Source organism: Theropithecus gelada, chromosome 14, assembly GCF_003255815.1.
Source record: "Theropithecus gelada isolate Dixy chromosome 14, Tgel_1.0, whole genome shotgun sequence".
Taxonomy (NCBI): Eukaryota; Metazoa; Chordata; class Mammalia; order Primates; family Cercopithecidae; genus Theropithecus; species Theropithecus gelada.
Window position 1 is genome coordinate 87179514 of NC_037682.1, and position 6000 is coordinate 87185513.

Consider the following 6000-nt stretch of genomic DNA (forward strand, 5'->3'; position numbering starts at 1 on the left):
GTTCAGGCTGCAGTGAGTAATTGCTACTTTTGTCATCCTTTGGGTAACTCTTAGCCAGCTTGGGTCGGCAAAATTGCCCCTCTCCTTTGTATTCAGCCCTGTCCTTGTTCTAGGAATCTCCTCCCCCAGATCAGTGGGTCTCGCATTGGTATGTGATTCTCTGTTCCTCCAGGGAATAGCCCTCCCTGCGGTTATGAGGCTTTGTTCATCCGTACTCTCAGCTGTCCTTTCTTTGCTTTGAGGAGAAATGTGCTGAACCTGTGGGGCCCCTACACTGAAGCTACACAGGGAAAGTTGGGAGAGGGGGAGAAAGAGAAAGAGAGGGGGAGGTTAAAAAGACAAGAGTGTGTGTGCATGTGCATGTGTGTGAGTGTGAGAGGCCGGTGAGGAGTGTTCCATGAAAAGAGACTGGCACTTGTTCAGACCGGAAGGAACTGAAAGAGTGGGAGCAGTATGTGAGCCAGGAAGAGAGCAGTGGGGAGTGGGGCTTTAGGACAAACGGGGAAGAGGTCCCACCTTCTACATCATGCAAAAGATTTTGACTTTTATCTTAAGAAGAAAATGGGAGGAGAAAGCCTAGGGCAGTGTCAGAAAGACTGTACATGAGCCGAGAACTGAAACAGCCTTCTCTGGTGGTTCAGACCACAGTCCATTCTTTAGTGGAACCTGTTCCTTTGGCCATTCTTAGTTTTGACTCTGTTTCAGAAAGATATATTGAGCACATACTCTGTTTTATGCCCTATGCTAGACAAGGGAGAGATATTAAAATATTTAAGATGTGACCCCTGTCCTTGAGGATATGACAGTTTAGTAATGACATTTTGTTTCATTAAAGAAGCTAATAGTCAAACCAAGAACTTCCAGCTAATCATTCCCTGTGTCTTCTCACATGGAGTGCTTCTGAACCAGTTTTTTCACCTCCTGTTCTTATACGTTTGATTTTTTTAAATACAAATTTTTACATTTTTCTTGGTTTCAGGCCATCCTCCCTGCCTGCTATATCTTTTTGAATCATGCTACTAGCTCTTTCATCCAACTTTATGCTACATGCAGATCTGATGAACATGTCTTCTTTTTGTTAACTCAAGATCTTACTTAAAAAATTGGTCCAGCACTTTGGGAGGCCGAGGCCGGCGGATCACTTGAGGTAGGAGTTCGACACCAACCTGCCCAACATGGTGAAACCCCCCGTCTCTACTAAAAACACAAAAATTAGCCGGGCATGGAGGTGCACGCCTTTAATCCCAGCTACTAGGGAGGCAGAAGCAGGAGAATCGCTTGAACCCGGGAGGCGGAGGTTGCAGTGAGCCAAGATCATGCCACTGCACTCCAGCCTGGGCAATAAAATGAGACTGTACCAAAAAAAAAAAAAATTTGATGACAGGTCTCAGAGGGTCCTTGAGCCCTTTAGCATGGCACAAGTAGAGATTTCTTTCCAGGTGATTCTTAATTGATGGGTCAGTACATGTAGGGTACCATACACTGTTTTTTCCCTGGGAAGCCTCTCCCTATTTTACAGCTAGAAATAAGTGCCTGATTTATGGGCATCCACAGACCTGTGAATACCTATGCCACACTACTCATGACATTACATTTTAATGTTGTTATGCATCTATCAGTATGGGGCTGTTGTTTTATTCATCACAATAGTCTCAAAATTGAGCACAGTGTATTTGTATTGCACGTGACAGACAGTAAACATTGTTCAGTAACCTAACCTGCATGATTTTTTTTTTTTTTTTTTTTTTTTTTTTTTTTTTTTTTTTGTGTGGGAGACGGAGTCTTGCTCTGTCACCCAGGCTGGAGTGCAGTGGCCGGATCTCAGCTCACTGCAAGCTCCGCCTCCCGGGTGCATGCCATTCTCCTGGCTCAGCCTCCCGAGTAGCTGGGACTACAGGCACCCGCCACCTCGCCCGGCTAGTTTTTTGTAATTTTTAGTAGAGATGGGGTTTCAGCGTGTTAGCCAGGATGGTCTCGATCTCCTGGCCTCGTGATCCGCCCGTCTCGGCCTCCCAAAGTGCTGGGATTACAGGCTTGAGCCACCGCGCCCGGCCACCTGCATGATTTTTAAGAGACTTTTATTTATTTATTTGTTTATTTATTTATTTAGAGACAGAGTCTCACTCTGTTGCCAGGCTGGAGTGCACTGGCGTGATCTTGGCTCACTGCAACCTCCACCTTCCAGGTTCAAGCGATTCTCCTGACTCAGCCTCCTGAGTAGCTGGGATTACAGGCGCCTGCCACCACGCTCGGCTAATTTTTTGTATTTTTAATAGAGACGGGGTTTCCCCGTGTTAGCCAGGATGGTCTCAATCTCCTGACCTCGTGATCTGCCCGCCTTGGCCTCCCAAAGTGCTGGGATTACAGGCGTGAGCCACCGCACCCGGCTTTTTATGGACTTTCAAAACAGCCAGGCTATTTGATAAATTTTGAGGGTTGAAATATAAAATGTAGCCCTTCTGGCAGTTCCCAGTTTAGCTGTATGTGATTAGGAACTGGGTCCCACGTTCATGCCGTGGTGTTGGCTCCACAGAATCATACACTTTGGTCTCTGGAGCACTTCCTGATATGTCATAGGAGTTTTTAGTGTCTTCAGATTATCTCAGAGATTTTACAAATGATGCAGTGAAATCAGGAGAAAAGAGATGTGTAACCCCCTTATCACTGATCTCCAATTTCATGGGAAGGACATGTAGAAAGATCCTGGAATTTGACAGTAGAACTATGGTGAACAGGTATACTAAATAAATATAATAAAAACTACAGCTTAATTTGGGAAAGCTCATTGAAAGAGAAATAAAAATTCTTCTTTTTGATGTAAACCATCTTGAGATATTTAGAGTTTTCGTTCTATCCTCACATGTTTTGCCTTTATCTTTGATTACCTAAGCTATGAGGACCACAGATTCTGATTTTTGAAATTTGCTTTTATTAATTCCTCTCCATCTTTTTTTTTTTTTTTCTTTCTTAATGTATCTGAGTTTCTATCAGTTTGGCAAAAATACTTGGCAACATTTACTGGTATTTTTGAACATCCCACATCCAATTCTGTGTTAGGGATTTCACAGGTATTATCCTATTTAATCCTCTTCTATAAGAGGCAGGTATGTTACTCTGCTTGATTTATTACAAAGAAAGAAAGAAAGAAAGGAACAGACAGAGGGAGGTTAAATCATCCCCACTCTTATCTTGGTTTCCGTCTCTTCCGCTCTCCCTGTAGTCTGCTGGTGTGTTGCAGAGCTGAGGTTTTAATAGGACCTGATTCCACAGCCTGAACTCTTAATCCGGCACACAATTTTGCAAAGGGCTCAAAGTCATAGAATGTCATACTGGAAGCGTCCTTAGAGATCATCTAGCTTAGAACATAATGTCTAGCTGTGGGCCTGATTTGCTCCTACTTTCTGGGCAAAATGAATCTCCCAGAGTGAAAAATAGGTAGGAGAAATGGATGAAGTGGGAGTGGGGCTGGGTGGGTTGATTCCAAGTTCCAGACTCACAGCAGGGACTTTCATGTCTGGACTTTTGTTTTCTGTTTGTTCGTTTGTTTTTGAGTCGGAGTCTTGCTCTGTCACCCAGGCTGCAGTGCAGTGGCGCCATCTCGGCTCACCGCAACCTCCACTTCCCGAGTTCAAGCGATTCTCAAGCCTCAGTCTCCTGAGTAGCTGGGATTACAGGCTCCTGCCACCACACCTGGCTAATTTCTTTATATTTTTAATAGGTTTCATCATGTTGGCCAGGTTGGTCTCGAACTCCTGACCTCAGGTGATCCACCTGCCTTGGCCTCCCAAAGTGCTAGGATTCCAGGTGTTAGTCACTGTGCCTGTCTGGAGTTTTGGAATTGGATGGTGCACACATTGTTTTTAGCCTACATTAATGTCTTTCTTTATCATTAAAATGTTCGTTTAATAATCATGTGAGGCTGAGGTCTAATTTCAGTTTCAACCGCCACTAACTATGTGACCATAGGATTTTGTTGTTTTTGCTCAGCATTTACTGTGCCATATTTTAAGACACACATTTCAGGCAAAAGAGATAGCAGAAGCAAAGGTGTGGTAGGTCCACTGAACAGGGAGGCAGAGAGCTGGATGTGGGAACTGCCCATTACTCTGGGGACTCCATGAGACAACAGTTCTGTTTTTCAGCACAGCAAGTTGTTTGTTACCTTCAAATAACACAGAAAGACAAAAATCAGTAAGTTTGTATTTCCACAGGCGGTGAAAATGTGAAGATCTGAGTGGTGTGAAATGAAGTCACTTTCAGAGAGAACATTTTGCTGAAATTTAGAGTGAGCTAGATGTGCCTAAGTCATACACAGGAAGTAGGAGACCTGGGGGTCAAGGGGACAAACAGCCCCACGGTGAAAAAAGGCAATTACTGGGAAAATGAGAGAAGATTGCAAAGTACACAGAATCAGCTATGCACATTGTGAAATATAAGTCACCACACTATGTGTTTTGGGGCTGCAGTCACAAAGATCAAGATAGAAAATAAAAATATTCACCTCCATGTCTGAGTAATCTTTGCCCCCCATTCTTTCATTCCTTTCCTCCAACATTTTAGTCTCCTAAGCCTTTTTGAAGGATTCTTTGTCTCATTTAAAAATAAAGATGGGTAAGGGAGCATTGTTTTCACCTGAGCAAACCAAATGTGGCCGGCTCCGTGAAGTATATCCATGTTTTTCTGCTCTGCTTATGTAAAAATAATTTAGGGAAGCTGAAATATTTTGTATGTGAATTAAAGGTTAAAAAGAAGAAGGGTTTGGAGCAATGAATGAGATGAAAGACAAAGCTGTGCCAGGAAAGATGAAAGCCAAGCTAAGAGTGGTTAATCATCCCAGCCAGAGATAAACAAGAGAAATCCAGTGTCTCCTGAGAGCTGAGGAGCCCCTCTATCCACCATGGAAATGTCTCTGACATCTAAGTTACCGAGCTAGTTACTAAGCTTGCTATTTCTGCTCTGTCAAAATCATTCCATTAAAACTTAAAATAAGCCTGCAACTGGATAATCTTATCCCTTACGGAAGCCTTATGTAATAAATGCAAATGTGCATCTGAATTATTAGGCTTCTTTTTTTTTTCCCCTCAAAGCTGCACTTAATCAGTAAAAGCTTGTGAAAGCCTAAAGATTTCTAAAATAAATGTGTATCTAAGAGCATCTCTAATGTTGTCTTGAGAGCTACCAAGAGGTTTAGAAGAAAAGGCCTCGTGTGGAGAACAAGAATTGCTGGGTTCTGGCACTGGTTTAGCTACTTAATTTGCACTGGTTCTTGCAAATCACTTAGCTTCCCAAGGTTGAAAGATTCTATGGAGTGAAAAGAGTTCAAAAACTAGGATTAAAAACCATGGGTTTGCGTCCCAGCTTCGTCATGTGCGAGCTATGTGGCTGGCAACGGATTTAATATTTGGGGGTTTGTTTTCTTATCTATACGGTGGGGGAAGTAATAGTACTGCCGTGAAGAACATATGAGACACTGTATATAAAAAAGTTCTTTGCACACTGTAAAGAGCAACAGACAAGTTGGCCTTTGCCATTACTTCCCCAGTTTACCTAAGGCTTACAGAATGCTGGGAAAATAAATGAGAGGTAATAAGGCATTTTTTATAGAAAGTCCTAAATATTGCTTCACAATTCTTTGTAGCAAGTGAAGACATAGTTTAATACTGATAGTAAAGACAAATGAACTAATCAGAAGACCAGCCCCACCTAGAAGACGTGTAAGACATCTTCCATCTACAGTCAAAGGCAAACGATAAGGTTTTTTTCTTATTCTCTTGTATTCTAGAGGCTGTTGGGGGTTGGGTGGCTTGGAAGGGAAAGTGCCACACAATAGCATTTGCTAGATTACTGCATGGGGGTTGGGAGGGCTCTATAATTTAAGAGGCATAAGATGACTGAAGTGATCACACAAAAAAAGATATCTTCCAATTCCATTTGAGCTACGATCTGATCTCGCTGTTGAGTACAATGTCCCCTTCACAAGAATCAGAAGTCAGCATCAGG